This window comes from Pollachius pollachius, assembly GCF_949987615.1.
Source record: "Pollachius pollachius genome assembly, chromosome: 3".
Taxonomy (NCBI): domain Eukaryota; kingdom Metazoa; phylum Chordata; class Actinopteri; order Gadiformes; family Gadidae; genus Pollachius; species Pollachius pollachius.
The window spans coordinates 37,215,673-37,231,680 of NC_136936.1; the positions used below are offsets into that span (position 1 = coordinate 37,215,673).

General features: G+C 45.4%; 1 protein-coding gene across 2 annotated transcripts in view; it reads right to left on the bottom strand.

Moving 5' to 3' along the window:
- Positions 1 to 16,008, bottom strand: part of adarb1b (adenosine deaminase RNA specific B1b) — a 110,944-nt gene that overhangs the window by 38,956 nt on the left and 55,980 nt on the right. The gene's annotated exons all lie outside the window — the stretch shown is intronic.

A 16,008-nucleotide genomic window follows, 5' to 3' on the forward strand; every position in this document is an offset into this window, starting at 1 on the left:
ATGCTACATAATGGAAACTATCGATTTTTCACCAATCGGAACCACCAAGTATCTGAGTGACTGGGTCTTTCTCAGGCTAAAGTGATCCTCTCCTTGTGAGTTCTCTATGCACCCATGGAATAGGGTGACGCTGCTTTGGTACCGCTGTGAGAGTGTCCACAGCATAAAAGCATGTTTGTATTAGAAACTGTATGCTCACTGCTGGGAAACAGCTGCATTGTCTGCCTCCTAGGGGGTCTGTGTGTGTGAGGTTGGCACGGTGGTCTGGTGGTGGTGTTCCAGACCCAGTTCCAGTCGAGATATTCTGGGTTGGAAGTCCAATATCCACAGTCTACCTGTTGATGCGTCCTTCAGCAAGACGCCCCTAATCCCTCTTTGCTATTTATGCACATGTATTTTCAACGTAAATCCTGTTTGAATATATGCATCTGAACTAAATAGTAAATACCAAATAGTGTGTCTTGGAGTGTTCCTCACTCCCAGTTCCTTATTCATAAAAAAAGCCAGTTTCCAAACTTGGATTTTATCACAACTGCGCCAAAAACATCACTGTATTTAACTTAATTGAGTGAAATGAGTGTCGGTGAGACAGAAGTAGAGAGTAGGAGGTGTGTGTGTGTGTGTGTGTGTGTGTGTGTGTGTGTGTGTGTGTGTGTGTGTGTGTGTGTGTGTGTGTGTGTGTGTGTGTGTGTGTGTGTGTACTGGCGGAAAAAGAGAATGAGAGATGTGTGTCTATGATTGTGAGCATGTGTGTGTCTCTGATTGTGTGCATGTGTGCGTGTGCATGCGTGTGTGTGTGTCCATGTACTTTGAGAGGGTAAAAGAGGAAGAGAGATTGGAAAAACAAGAGCACGCATTGGGAATAAAGATTTGAGAAACACAGTCCAGATGGTTCTTCATTCATCCAGGGGTCAGGCTCCTGGCCAATCCCAACCGCCGGCAACGTCAAGCCCCGCTGTCCCCCCGAGCTCCCATCCATCTTCCATTACAGAAAATAAAGGTGTACAAAGGAACAAGAAAACAAGGGAGAATACAAGAGCAGAGCCTTGTGTGTGACCGCTGTGAAACGATGGGAAGTTCAGTGGCTTAATACGGAGTCGACGAGACCACAGCCTTTTTCCTCTCTCGTCCACCTCAAAGCAAGCCATGCATAAATAAAGAAAGTCCCTACTGCTCCAAACAACCTTTATTTTGAAAAAAAAAACACTGCTTGAGACCTTTTTTAAGCCGCAGTTCCAAGGCCGTTGATCTTAAAAAACACTGTTGCGAGAGACCTTTATTTTGGATACACCACATTCCCCCCATAATGTGGGTTTTCAAAGTAAATGTCTCCTCCAAAATAAAGAGACCAGATGAATGGTGAACTTCCCCTGGCATGCGATGCGGTGGAGGAGGGAAGCAGAGACTTCCACTAATCATGTTCTGAAACCCTGACAGATGAGTGCTCCTTGCTCCTCCATAGCCAAACAACTATTCCAAACCACTACAGAAACTACATTAGGAACCCCTGCCTTAATTATAGAAGTATATACAAAACGTTCAGCTCACCAAAAGTTTGAGCAGAAAACTGTATTTTATTGAGCACAGAGTGTTAATACAGAATACTCTATGTGTGTGGGCACTGAAGAGTGAGGACCTGCTTGATGTACTACAACAGCTGGGAAATCTTTGAATCTGGTCATGGAAATCATGTGTTTGAGGGACATTGAGTGACTGGTTAGACAGCAAGACAGATGTCGGGTATGGAGAAGGAAACTACAACTTTTTACACTGATTTGAAATGCAGTGTGTTAGCTATTCACTACGGTATTGTGTTTGAGGGTGTGTGTATGCGTGTGTGTGGTTTGTGCAGCTGTGCGTGTCCATGCAGATACATGTCTATGTGTCTTTGTCTGGGTGTATGTTTGTGTGCAAGAATGTGTGTCTGTGTGTATGCGTGTGTGTGTGTGTGTGTGTTTGTTTGCGTGTGTGTGTGTGTGTGTGCGTGCATGTGGGTATGCGGAAGAGTGAGTGAGTGTGTATGTGTATGTATCCCCGGACAGGGATGACAGGCCCTAGGGCTTCCTGCAGACAGGGTAGATAAGCCCCCCCACCCCACTCCCTGCACTTTCCCACCAGCAGGAGAGACCCTGGGCTGGGCCTGACAGAATACATCCCTCTAGGAGGGGCTGGAGGTGGAGGGGAGAGGGAGGTGGAGGAGTTGAAGTGGAGGAGGAGAGGGAAGATGGAGAGAGAGAGAGAGACTGATTGTGATGGAGAAACCCTACTGTTCATATTGTGTTGGAAATTAGAAAAAGATGGGGAGATGGGAGATGGGAGAGAGAGAGAGAGAGAGAGAGAGAGAGAGAGAGAGAGAGAGAGAGAGAGAGAGAGAGAGGGGGAGAGAGAGATAGAGGGCGACGGAGAGGAAGAGGGAGAATAAGTCAAAGATTAAATTGAAATGAAGAGCTTTAACTTTTAGGGAGATAAAATGCAAAAGGCAATTAAACCTTGTCGGACCAATCTCTGACAACGTGAACGGAAACATAGTTCACTTTTATCTTTTTCAATGTATGTATGTGTGAGCACCCGTCGGCGTGTGTGTCTTCATGTGTGTGCATGTGCGCATGCTGCCAGAATAACTAAGTACATCAACAAAGAGTCCATATTTTCACAGAAATGAATTTGTTGCGTGGGGGTTTCAGTGTTTTTGTCATTTCACCAAAAGACCAGCAGAGGGCAGGCTTGTTACAATAAAACGTTTGCGGACGTGCTGCATGTAATGAGAGAACACAAGCATTTACATATTGTTTCAACTTCTCTCAGTCCAATAAGGTGGTTTGTCACACTATACCAATCACAATAATAAGGTACACTCCACAAGTTACACTATGTAACACTATTTACACCCAAGAGGTGTAGCGGACACTACATTGAGAATGGGCACAGACAGAATCATCAGCTGTCGAGGTGTTGTGGGTTGGACCACATATTGCCTCAGGCCTACCTGCTCATTAATGACATTTATCGAAGAAAAAAAATCCCTGTTAGGCTGTTTGGATAAAAAGCATCTGTTAAATAGGTTGTCATGACGTTTGGGTGCATTTGTGAATGCTCGATATAAAGCCGGCATGAACATAAAAACACGGTGGCCATTAGAAACTAGAGGAAGGGGCTGTGGATAAACGGGATCGCGGACCACCCTACACGTGTGAGCAAGGGGCTCCCCAGTCCTACTAGCAGCCGGCCTGCCGGAATTGAGATTCAGATAACATAAAAAAGTGTATTAACATCTGACCTCTTGGACAGACGGAGAAATATTTTATAGTCCATTCAAACATTAATTTGTGGAACAGCGAAGCATCTCTCAGCGGTGGAGTTACGTAAAGGCCAAATACCCAGTTTACAAAGAAATATATATTAAAATATTGTTAGAAGATACACGGTTTGATTTATTGATTCATTAACTGTTGCAGAGGTCCTTTACTGATGATAGGAGATATTAAGCATCTCAATTAGAAGCAATAATTCTAGTTTAGCATAGACTATTTATTACTTAGTGCTAACCAAATTACTTTTTAAAGCAACAGTTCCTGAAGCAGCAGTGAGCACGTGGGCATCTTGCCCAAGGAGACCTGGAGGGAGGATGCAGACTGTGAGGATCAAACGCACAGCCTTTTCGCCCGACGGTGTATGATTTCTGTGTCTCCTGCGGTCTGTACAACTACATGTTGTCATGGAGACACCCTCTCAACACCAGCCAAAGTATGTGAACATCTATGATTTGCGCTTCTGTCCGAGCCTGGCAGGTAGTGGACAAAAACGAACTCTACAGGCAGCATGACAGAGTGGTTGCTACATGTTTTTTATTATAGGAAGCACTTCAAGGCGTTTCCAGAAAGGACATGGCAATTTAGTCGAATGTCAGCGACACAGATTCTAGGGTTCCCCGGTAAAGTCGAGGTGCTGGAACACTTTCATACAGACCCCACCGGCATCTGCCCCCACTGCCAAGGAGAGTTACAGAAGGCTAACCATGGGCTAGGGTGGGTAGTAGAGCACAGGGATAGCAACCAGTTAGCCAAGAGTTGGCACAAAAATAGGACAGGGCATTACCTGAGCGCAGAACTAGTACATAGCCAGTGTAGGACTAGCACCCGCTAGCAAGCTACTGCACTGTTAGCCTAAACCTGACACAGGTCTAGCAAAAACCTGGCACAGGTCTAACACCAAGCCTTGCACCAAGCTAATGCAAGGGCTAGCATATCCTCATAAAGGGCTATTGAGATGTGTGAATGAGGAGCCCTAAAGGGGGGACAAGACAAGCAAGTAAATAGTTTGATTTCGATGAGTGCGACGCAAAAAAACAAAAGAGCGCAGCAGAAAGTGACAGAGGGCCACCAAGGGCGGCTTTGAACGTGTAGATATCATCCTCAGACATCAAACTTTCATAAAAGGAGGATCCCTATCTCAAGATTAGCTGCCACTAGAGACAGTGAATAGTAGGCACAGAGCACGAGCTCTCTCATCAGTACCCAGAGTTTTCCTCAACAACAATGACTTGATTCTTCTTCACAGAGTCTCCCCCCCCCCCCCCCACACACACACACACACACCCCACCCCACTCCCCACTCCCCTGGCCGGCCACATTTTCTCCCAGTTGACCATCCGCCCTCCTCGGTGCCCACCCTTCCCTGCGGCCCAGCCCCCAGCTCCCCCCAGCCAGCTCCCTCTCCACTTGGCAAAGGATTTGGGTCCCTGCCCGGTGCCTTGGTCTGAGGCTGCGCGATGAGTGTGTCTGTGTGTGTCAGTGTCTGTATATGTGTGTGTCTGTGTGTGTGTGTCTGTGTTTTTTTGGCGTAATGTGTTGCATGCGTCTGTATGCGTGTGGGTCGTTCTTGTGTGTTGGTGAGTAACACAGTGTGGGTGGGTGTGTGTGTTACTGTGCCCGTGAGTGTGTGTGTGCGTTCTTTCTTGTGAATATGTGTGTAGTACATGAGGGGAACATGGGGAACAATGGATGGCTCTGTGCTGGGTCTCTCTGGCAGGGCCACACACACCTGACGAGAGCTCAGCCAATCACACAGGAGCACGGTGTGGTGGAGAGCCAATCATAACAGAGGTGTTGGTGTGTGTGGTGGGGCCCACAGAAGCCGGAGCTTGGGGGTGCGCAAAGACTGACTACATGAGTGGCTTAACAGGGCAGGGTATCGAACATGCAACCTCTTGGTTACAGGAGAAGAGGGTCCAGAATCTTTGGCTAAACGGCTCCCTTACACGTTACCACACACACACACACACACACACACACACACACACACACACACACACACACACACACACACACACACACACACACACACACACACACACACACACACACACACGTGCACAAGTAGGATACCATCAAACCAATTAACTCCATGGTGAGTTAATTGGTGGAGAGAAACGCACGCACACATCTTGTGTTACATTCATCAATAGAACTGTCTGGTGACCTCTACCACGCTTCCCTGGTTAACAGACAACCGTTACACAGACAGACAGGAGGACAGCTGGACACAGACATAACCCTTGGACCGACAGACAGACAGACAGCCAGGTAGACAGGTTGTTTGACGAGGATAACTAAATACCACAGAGGTTATTTATATAGTGTTTAGGCAAACAAAGAAAATAAAGGAACCATACCCCTAAATGAGAAATACCTCACATGAATGTATAAAACCTAATATTTTTGTTTCTCTTAGGGTACTAGGATGGGGTGTAAGGAAACTATGACGGGGGGTCGGGGCTCTAGGACAATCTTCTAGCACAACTCCGCTCCAAGTGAACCAAAGTGAGGTGTGGTTGATGTGTTCCCAGCGTCTCTCCATAGAGTGGAAGAGGAGAGCGGGTGGGGGCGAGACCAATAGAGTGTTTTACTGCACTGCAATGCGGTCTGACATTGGGGTAACGACATCACACACACACAAACACAGGTCTGCACACACACACACACACACACACACACACACACACACGCACACGCCCATACACAACTATGTTTGAGCTTCTCAGAAACATAGTAAACAAACAAAGAGTGTGTAAACATGGAGGGGGTCAAGCAATCAAATGGGATTTAGAAATTAAAAAGGGCTCAGACGGCAATTCACAAACAAACACAAGAAAGATATATATCTATATATTTATAGATGTATAGATATCTATAGATATACACGTGTATTTATATACATGTGCAAACAGACACACAAGCTGTACACCTGTAAGGATATCAATCAGGGAGATTCTCCTCTGCAGCAGATCTATTAATACCACAGCATCCATAATGACTCCACATATCTGGAGCTCAATGTGTGTGCTTAGCTTTGTGAGCTTAGGGGTGTGTGTGCGTGTGCGTGTGTGCGTGTGTGCGTGTCCCCTGGTGCTATGTGTATCTAGGTCAGCCATCTGGGGACTTGCCTAGTTTGAACACACACACACACACACACACACACACACACACACACACACACACACACACACACACACACACACACACACACACACACACACACACACACACACACACACACACACACACACACACACACAGGCATACAGGCACACACTCCTACACACACATACACACCAGGTAACATCTGCTTGGCCACCGCCCACAGCACCGGCCAGCACCACCTGAGCCCTCTCTCCCCAGGACCCCGGGGAGAGAGGGGCCCCTGTGTGTGTGTCTGTGTGTGTGACGGTGTTTGTATGTGTGAGCGTAAGGAATTTACAAGGTGTTGGTGCCTCTGGGATGCGTGCCTACCAATGTGTGCGTGCGCGCAATTGTACGCTTAACATCTACTAATACGGTAATCTTCTAATTTCTGTGGATGTAATTCTGAACTCTGGTCCCTCATTACCCCGGTTGGCCCCCCATCAACCCTGTTCTTGCATTCTTCTAGCGGCCTCCTGTAAAACTCACAACAGCCTACACCATCCAGGTGATCAGAAAGAAGGCATTGCATGTCTTTGCCCACAGGTGAGTGTCTGATCTCCTCGTTTATTATTCCACGTCTCGACACCTCCCGTCCTCACATTTCGACCGCCCATCCGTTCCTCATTACTTCCACTCAACTAAAAGGTGCACCTTCCTCGACCCTATGAAACCATCTTTCCCAATCTATCCAGTTAGCTGAACCTATGACCCGTTTCGAGTGAATTCTAATTCCAATCTACATAGAAAAGCCTTGCTACAGATCGTCATCCAGTCTTATTTTTTGGTTGCATTATTTCAATTTGTTCTGTCTGTAATTGTGCAGTTTTTTATTTCAACTTGTTTTTTACATTGTTTATTTATATTCTGTATGTGTGAACGTTAAGCACTTTGTAACTGTAATAACAAATGCAACATGAATTAAGCTTTTCTTACCCACTCAGTCCTGTGTTATTTTCTACTGAACATTGAGAGTTTACTTGAAGTGCATCAACCCGTCTAGGGTGAGTCCTCTATCCTCTGTAGTTCTATGCCTCGGTTGTTCCCGGCCTCACCGGGATAACAGCGAAATGACTGAATGTAAAATGAGTGTGACGCTGAGCCTCCAAGTGTGGTCTCATTCTCCGCAGGAATGTGAGCTAGTGAAGATGAATACCTGAAGAATACCCCCCCCCGCTCCTCAGACAACAGAGCCCCAGTCACTCCCACCACGCCATCGCTATTCACCGGCCACAGATTGGGTTTCAACAAGGCTACCTTTACAGTGGGTTGCGATAGATTGCATGCTGTGTGTGTGTGTGTGTGTGTGTCTCCAAATGCCTCTATCACATTATGTCTAACCATACCGACCGCCAACAAAATGACATATGGTCATAGCACAAAACATCGAACATACGTATATACGTAATTATAATACATATAATATATATATATATAAGTAACTTACAGCACACAGTTGTCTACTGCTGGGTCGCTTAAGTCGACTCCCCTACTGCCAAACGGAGGGATTTAACAGCAGTGATTGTCAAGCCAGGAACAGATGCATCCTGGGAAAATATACCAGATATACCTTTATATGGGAAGTAATGACAAAGCCTAGTGTATTGTCTGTGGTGTCATCCTGCCAGACACAGTGTGTGTGTGTGTGTGTGTGTGTGTGTGTGTGTGTGTGTGTGTGTGTGTGTGTGTGTGTGTGTGTGTGTGTGTGTGTGTGGTCATAAGGCTCCTACGGTCTGCATGGCACATTCCAACACAAACATAGACTTTTCCTCTTGCTAGAGAGAGACAAACACACAAAGAGACAGAGAGAGAAAAAATGTGAGAAGAGCGTGCCTGTGTGTGTAATAGCAACTAGTGGTCAGGTTGGAGATTGCAATCAACAGAATACACTCATCCCTTCCATTCCGAGGACTACGGTGACTACGGGACTACCTGTACTGGCCTGTATTGTGTAAGGTGCCAGTAGGCAATTCAATTTTAGACGGCTCTAACCTGCGGCCAAAATCCGTTAACCAATAACAATAAGGCATTTTTTTTCATAGTCATCTTAATCACTGTACAAGTTGAGGACGTTTCGTCTGTCAGTGGGTCCGTCGCTTCTGAGCTTACGAATGCGGAGTGCTCCGGGAGAAACGGAGCAATACCAACGGAAATCGGGGCGGCAGTATAGAGTCAGAAGTCCAACCATTCGCGAAAATAGAGCGTAGTAAAATATCTGAGATGTATTTAACGTTTTATACTTATATTATAGTATATACCTGACCTTTTTATTTTATTGTTCACCTGCTTTGGCAATGAGTTATAACTGGTCATTTAAAAATGGCGCAACATATTGAGGAGAGAATCTGCGGGTTGGTGAGGGGTGTCACATTCTTTTTGCCGATTTCGGATGACAAAGCAAAATCCTCTCTACAGATGCCATGTTTGCGATTGTCGATGCCGGTAATTTGTGACACGACAGTCACTGCCCTCTAGACTAGAGGATGTATTGCGTAACATCCATAACAACGATGAAACCGGATGGAGGTATGAAGGGTAGTCCCGGAGTTTGGTAAGGACGGACAAATTTCGTCGGGATCCGGAGGTATGAATCAGCCTTTATATGTAACGCCACCTTCTGTGTGGATGTTTGGCACTCCGTCTGTACAGCGGTTGATTCTGATGTCCGTGCCCGAGAGAGGGTAAGGCTTCTGAGGCACATAGTATAACGCTACCAAATAGAACTGCCCAAAACCCTCTCCTCTTTTAAATGCGTTCTCTTTAGATCCGTTTGTCCGTTCTGGGCTACTGTGAAACATAGCGCTGAAACATGCAGCGCTCCGTGGAAGAGAACCCGCTCTCTATGTAGATACAAAAGGCTCATTCCGAAGTTCTGAAAAAAAATATTTATCTTATTTTCGTGAGATTATACACTAATTAAAGAATTCTTATGAATATTACATTCTATTCCAGTCCTATATTCCACTGAATTCAACACACTGCCCTTTAAATAGACGCTAGACGTTTCAGATTGCTTATATACGCACTTCAAATAGGACTTCCAGGTTCGAAGGGAAATCCCGTCTACTCGGGATCAAAGTGATCCTGTTGAGAAATGGTAACGTGCAAGGAAAATATATAAAAGCCCAGTCCATGTGAGCCTGCGTGTGGAGCTCCAGCAGGGGGACAGGCGGCCGGACCAGGGGCAGTAAAGGCCTGAAGACATGCCACACTACAGGCCACTGCACTAAGCTCCTCTCCCTGGGCTGCTGGCTGGTCGGCCATCAAAAGACCGCTTCTGTTGAGAGTAGTGCTGCTCTTGCGTACGGTGTGGTTTTTGATGTATTTACAAGGAGCTTAGTAAGAAAATACAACAGTTTAAATGAATACATTTTACATATATATACATAGAAAGTATTTCAAGCAAAATAATGAGGCTTCTGATTTGTTGCCAAAAGGAAGTTATGCATTCACTTGCGGAGGGAATTATGGAATTATAGGAACATTTAAAGGTATTTTCTGCCAAGGAGATGGAAAACTTTGGGACAATATTTGGAAAAGGGATTTTGATGTAATATATGCTTTGTATGTATGTTTGTATGTTTGAAGGCCAAACGTTTAGAGATGAAAACGGACAACCAATACAACCAGACAAAAAGACAAACTGCTTGTTCACATTTGCGCACTGCAGTTCTCTGTCAGTTCTCAGCTCAGTCTTCATCATAAACATTTGATCTCCCTAACATTGTGCATGTTTGACTCGTGACCGCGTGCTTTAGATGTGTGTGTGAGTAGGAGGCAGAGAGGTCTGTGAGTGAGATGCCCTGTGTGTGTGTGTGCGTGTGTGTCTGTGAGTGAGATGCCCTGTGTGTGTGTGTGTGTGTGTGTGCAGAGCGCACCTGTTTTTTTTTGTTGAATTATTCACACAGTGTGGGTCTCTTCACTCAAATAGAACTCCCTTCAACAACTGACCCCTCCTCACCTCCCCTTCATCCCTCCATCTTCCCTTAAATATTTATGAATAAATTGCGCGAGCGTGGGCCGAGAACTCTTCTTTGGGATCCATATATATTATTTTTCTCTTCTTCCTCCTCACTATTTATTTTGTGCGCGGTTGCACTCTGACAAAGTTAACAAGCCGCGGTTCTTCAGAGCTGTGATTGTTCCCGCTCCACTCCCATCGTCGAAGGGCCCTCGGTTGCATAAGGGCTGGTCTATTTCTGGAGCACCAAGCCAACACGCCTCCGTGAGGACGGTTGCTCGCCACGGCAACGGCTGTCTTCACTTAGGTCAGCCGTTAGATTCCCCAAACAGCATCCGCTTCTGTGGCCAATCAGGACGGACACTGAACAAGGTGATGGCTCTGTCCTTTCGGCGTAATGCGACACCAATCTGGATCCAGGTCTGCTGTTTGCTGTCTTGGGTCTGCTATGTGTAAAAGATGCGGGGAATTACCATACTGCGTGCCCTCCATACTAAATTGACTGTAGCCGGCTAGCATTACGGGGAAGATTAAGTGGAATGGTGTTTTGGTCCCAGCTTATTTTCGGATAAAGAAACTGTGTTAAGCTGTGTCTTATTCCATCCGGAAGACTTTATGAACAGATCATTTTTTGTCTACCAGAGTCTAACTGCTGCCGCACTGCTCTGAGGTTATTTAGGGTAAGAGAGATGAAGATGGATGCTGCCTTTTAGTCTGGTTTGTGTCCATGTATCCATCCATCCAGATCCATCCATCCATCCATGCACCCATCCATGCACCTATTCATCCATCCATGCACCCATCCATCCATAGACCATCCATTATCCATCCATCCATCCATCTATACATGCACCCATCCATCCATCGATCATCCATTATCCATCCATCCCTCCTATTGGATCATCATGTGATCATGTGAGGGTTCTGTTGGACCTCTGTGATGCTCCTTCTAACGTCCGTGTTTACCCGCTCTACTTACCATGTTATTATTAGCCCAGCATTGTGCTGAGCGAGCGTTGAGTGGGTTTCTGCTGAGGGGGCATTGTTTGCACCGTTCTAAAAATAAGAGCTTTCTCAACCCCCCATCCCCCCCCTTTGCGTGTCCTTGTGGACAGCCAGAGCATGGGGTTGGGGGGGGGGAGGCGTCTCAACGAGACGACAACACACTCACGCACACAAGCACACTCACAGCTGGACATGAAGGGCATGCTTCCAGCCGGGGGGGCACTCAAGGTGAACAAGAGACACAGAGAGGGAGGGAGGAGGGAGAGGTGTGTTGCGGGGAGGGCAGAAAGGGATGGAGAGAGGGAATAAGGGGGAGGGGGAAGAGTGGGAAGGAGAAAGGAGGAGAGTGCGGGAGAGAGAGAAAGAGCCAAGGGGAGGGGGGAAAGAGACAGAGATGAGGAGATCGAAAAAGAGAAAGTATAGAGTGGAAAAAGATTAGAAAGAAATACTGATAGCGAGATGGGAGAGAAAGCGAGAGAGAGCAGTGAAGGTTAACGTAAAAGACAGAGCTTGGCCGGAGAGAGGGGGATGTCTGAGGGTTCAGGTCTATTTCTGACCTCTAATCAGCCGCAGCCATCATCGACCCAGTGCCTGCTTACAGCCCTCATCGCCATCTATTCACCCTCCTCTTCATCATCCTCATCCTCATCATCCGTTCCATTGGACACGTGTTAAGTCTCGGCTAAACAACCAGGCAACATGTAACTGATGTTTTGCCGCTCATAACCATATAATACGTAACAATCTTCGACATCAGACCCTGTAACCTAACCAAGGACCAAAGGTTCGATACCCGACAGCCCCGATACACACCAGAGACTCCCAGCTCGAGAAGACCCGTCTCATTCAGTGCAGAAGATGGTATTTATTAGATCAGAGGAACAATCCCTGGGAAAACTGCTGTACAAACAGGCTGAAGAGCCTGTGGAGTTAATTTGGTTATCTCTCATCTCCTAAATTACCATTCCTTCCTCTTAAGTGGCCAAGCGTGTAATCAGCGGAGCCCACTCTGACGATCGCTTTGGCTGGAACCCGCTGGATCGCCAGAGCGATCAGTGGAATGACTTCCTCCTCATCATCATCGGCATCCTCTTCGTATCTCCTTGGAGCACTTCATCAGTTCATCTGAAGGGACGCCAATCAATCCAAACTGGTCACCCTGCAGCTCTTGGTCCTTGCATGTGTGCGTGAGTTTGCGTGTTCAGCAGTATTGGTACAGCTGCAGATGCGAGGAGGCCTTGAGAGGGAGTCACCAAATGCAGGCTCTCTAATGTGTCACAATGCATTATGGGTATTTGGTATCTAACTTTAAATGCCCTTGATGATGTCTAGATCCCTCAGAAGGAGCGATTGATCGACAGATGGACGCCTGGACAGGCAGACTAACAGGCAGATGGGACGGAAGGGAGAAAGAGACAAGCAGAAGGACAGACCGGTGGACAGACTAACGGACCACAGACAGTTAATCTGTAATCCTCAGTCTTTGGCACACTTGGGTGTCAGCGCAGCGACTACACTAATGGAACGCGAGGTGAGGGATTTAAGGGGTTCCTGAAGCTCTTACCTAATACGACTGGAGAGACTCTGCTCATTGTCAGAAAGAACCGCTGAGGCTAGAGACGCTGTTTTACTTTTCTCCTCTACGAGCAGTTTTCACCTGCTTTCCGTCACCGACTGAAACACACTCAGGACTCCTGTTAGTGTATCTTAACTGAGTTCATTAGACAAACAAAGGGCATCTGCGAACCTTAGCTGCAATTTTCACAGTTAAATTGATGATATCACTGCCAGCGGCAAACTGCTATTGCTACGTACAAACAACGCAGTGAAAGAGGCAGAGAGAAGGCAAGAGCAAGATTTGTAAATTATTCTGTGTTGTCATTAATATAATTTGGTTGACGGAATATGAAGACGAAAGAGAGAGAGGCAGAGGCAGGGAGTCAGAGAGAGAGAGCGAGTGAGAAGGCAATGGAAATAGAATGACATAATGGCACAAACTAACTAAATGTTGGAGGGGGGCAGGGTGGTGGGGGGGTATACTAGCAGCGGCAGGCTGCTCGTTAACAGCTGCCTGCTTGACATGAGCAGACAATTAGGTCATAGTTCTGCCAGGGCCATTTCTAACTTCCTTTATTAACTGCCTTAAAGCCTCACTGTTAACGCTCGCACCCAGGACACACACACACACACACACACACACACACACACACACACACACACACAGCAAGGCTTCATTTAGCCAAGGTGTGTGTCATGCCAACAGCCTCCGGCAAGAAGCCCTTAAAGGGTACCAGCTTCCAGCTCACCTAGGATAAGTTGCTAACCTGGCATTCGTTGGCTAACCTCGGCCACATTGGCAAACTTTGGTAAGCTGAAGCATCGCATGTTAGCTAACTATGTTCACGTTTGTTCACATTAACTCACTTTGCACAAGCTAACTAAAGCTACCCATGAGTATGTTAGTATTTATATCAATTTCATATCTATCGCCTTTCAGAGGGAGCAAGATATTTAGATGTGAGAGAGAAAGAGAGAGAGAAATTGAAAGAGAAAGAAAGAGATAAAAAGACAGAGGGAGGGGGGAGTGAGAGGGAGGGATGAGAGAGAGAGAGAGGCACTCCTACTGTTGGTTGTTACAGTGTGTGTAGCCCAGCGGACCTGAAGGAATGTGTAAATGTAAATGAAGCGAGACATATTGATGGGCTATAAAAAGATAATTTGAATTGAACATTTGATTCGATGTTATTGGCCCGCCCGTGCGGATTTCCCGCCTCCTTTCGGGGTGGCGGAGCTGCAGTTCATCATTCATGAACAGCATCACCCAACCAAGGTTCAAGTTTATCGTCACATGCACAGAACAATGAGCAGCAGGCACTGAAGGCAATGCCTTTCAGCAAAGTCTTGCGGGGGGGAAGAATAGTTAGAGCGCACAACGACAATTTCCTAGAGATAACGGAAACAATAAAATGCCTGGCAGTGGAGACCCACATAAATTATGATAAAACATTGTTGGACTGCTCGCTCTCTAACATTGCGGCCAGTCAATGCATTCTCCCTTATGCATCTTTTATGTCAGCATAGAACTGTGGCAAATGCTCCTGCACTTAGCGTGTGTCACATGTGTTTATGTCCAGTCCATTTACATGCCGCAATGAACCAAAGAACCAAAAGAGTTTTCTTTTGCCACATACCGAAAAGTAATCAGGAATTCTGTACATACGGTTTGTCTAAAATAAGAAAGTGGAAGGCCAAGTGACCTACCTAGACACGACAACTACATTATGCAAAATTCAAAAAATATATTCAAAAAATGGTGAATTTCAAACAATATTTTTATATAAGAAAACTCTCAATGTATGCTTCCTTAACTGATGCAGCTGCTACAATAAGAACAACTGCATTCTCCCTCTTCATTTAGCGTGGTTAATATTGAATTTTAAGTTCATATTGTTGAGAGCAGTTTCATTGCTTTAAATAGAAGCTTTAGCATTGGAGTCAGACAGAAAATGTGTTATTTTTGCCAACATACAGAGGGCACAGAATAGAGGATCAATCAGTGATAATTTGCTAACGTTCATTTGTAACACACGTGTCTTTTCGAGCATATCATATATACATTTATACACACAAGGACACATATATAGAGAGAGAGGTGTGTTTATATATATATAAATATATATAGTTGTACTATTATTGCACAAATTGGAAAATGGAACAGAAAAAAAATATTCTGGAGAAAATTTGACGGATAGACAAATAGGCTAGGCTAAAAATGACCACAAACAGGGTTTTGTATTTTAAATGTGTTTCAAATACATATTCAGAAAAATACAGCCGCTATCTGGTGCAGAAAATATGTCTTCCCCCCGGACTAGAATACACTGAGGACTCCTGTTAGTGTGTCCTAGTCGAGCTCAGACAAACAAAGGCATATGCGTGCCTTAGCTGCAATTTTACCAATTAAAGTATGTGGTAGTGGGTAAAGTTGGTATATATATAAAAAAAGATTATGTATGAAATCCAAATAATAAGTGAAGTAGAGGGAGTGCGAACGCAGTCTTACAAGCAAGTGGATGTTTTTTTTTACAACGATCATTAGATATATCTATATGGTACACCATTAGGGTCATGAACTTCTCTACTTATTTCATTTGAAAATGGATAAATAATGCTATGTTATAATGCTCATCAATGTAAAAAAAACACAATGTTGAAAATACATTTAATTATATGCATGCTTATATTTAAAGAAAGCATTCAAAGTATCTTTAGTGTGGATTGTTATTCTATGGAGGTGGTGATGAACATAATTCCCCCAACAAACATTTCTGTAACATAGTTTTGTTCTCACTGCAAAAGTCAGTGCTTGACGTAATGTTGACCTGACGATGAGGTCACAGAGACATATGAAGTGAATTAGAGCGAGCTAAAGTGAAAGTCTTGTACACACGCGATAACGGGCATAGTAATGATATCCCTTCTACCGGCATACTGCTACTTTAAGGTGAACACACATACAAAGCAGTGAGAGAGGCAGAGCGAGGGAAAGAGATTTTCAATTATTCTGTGTTGTCATTAATAGAA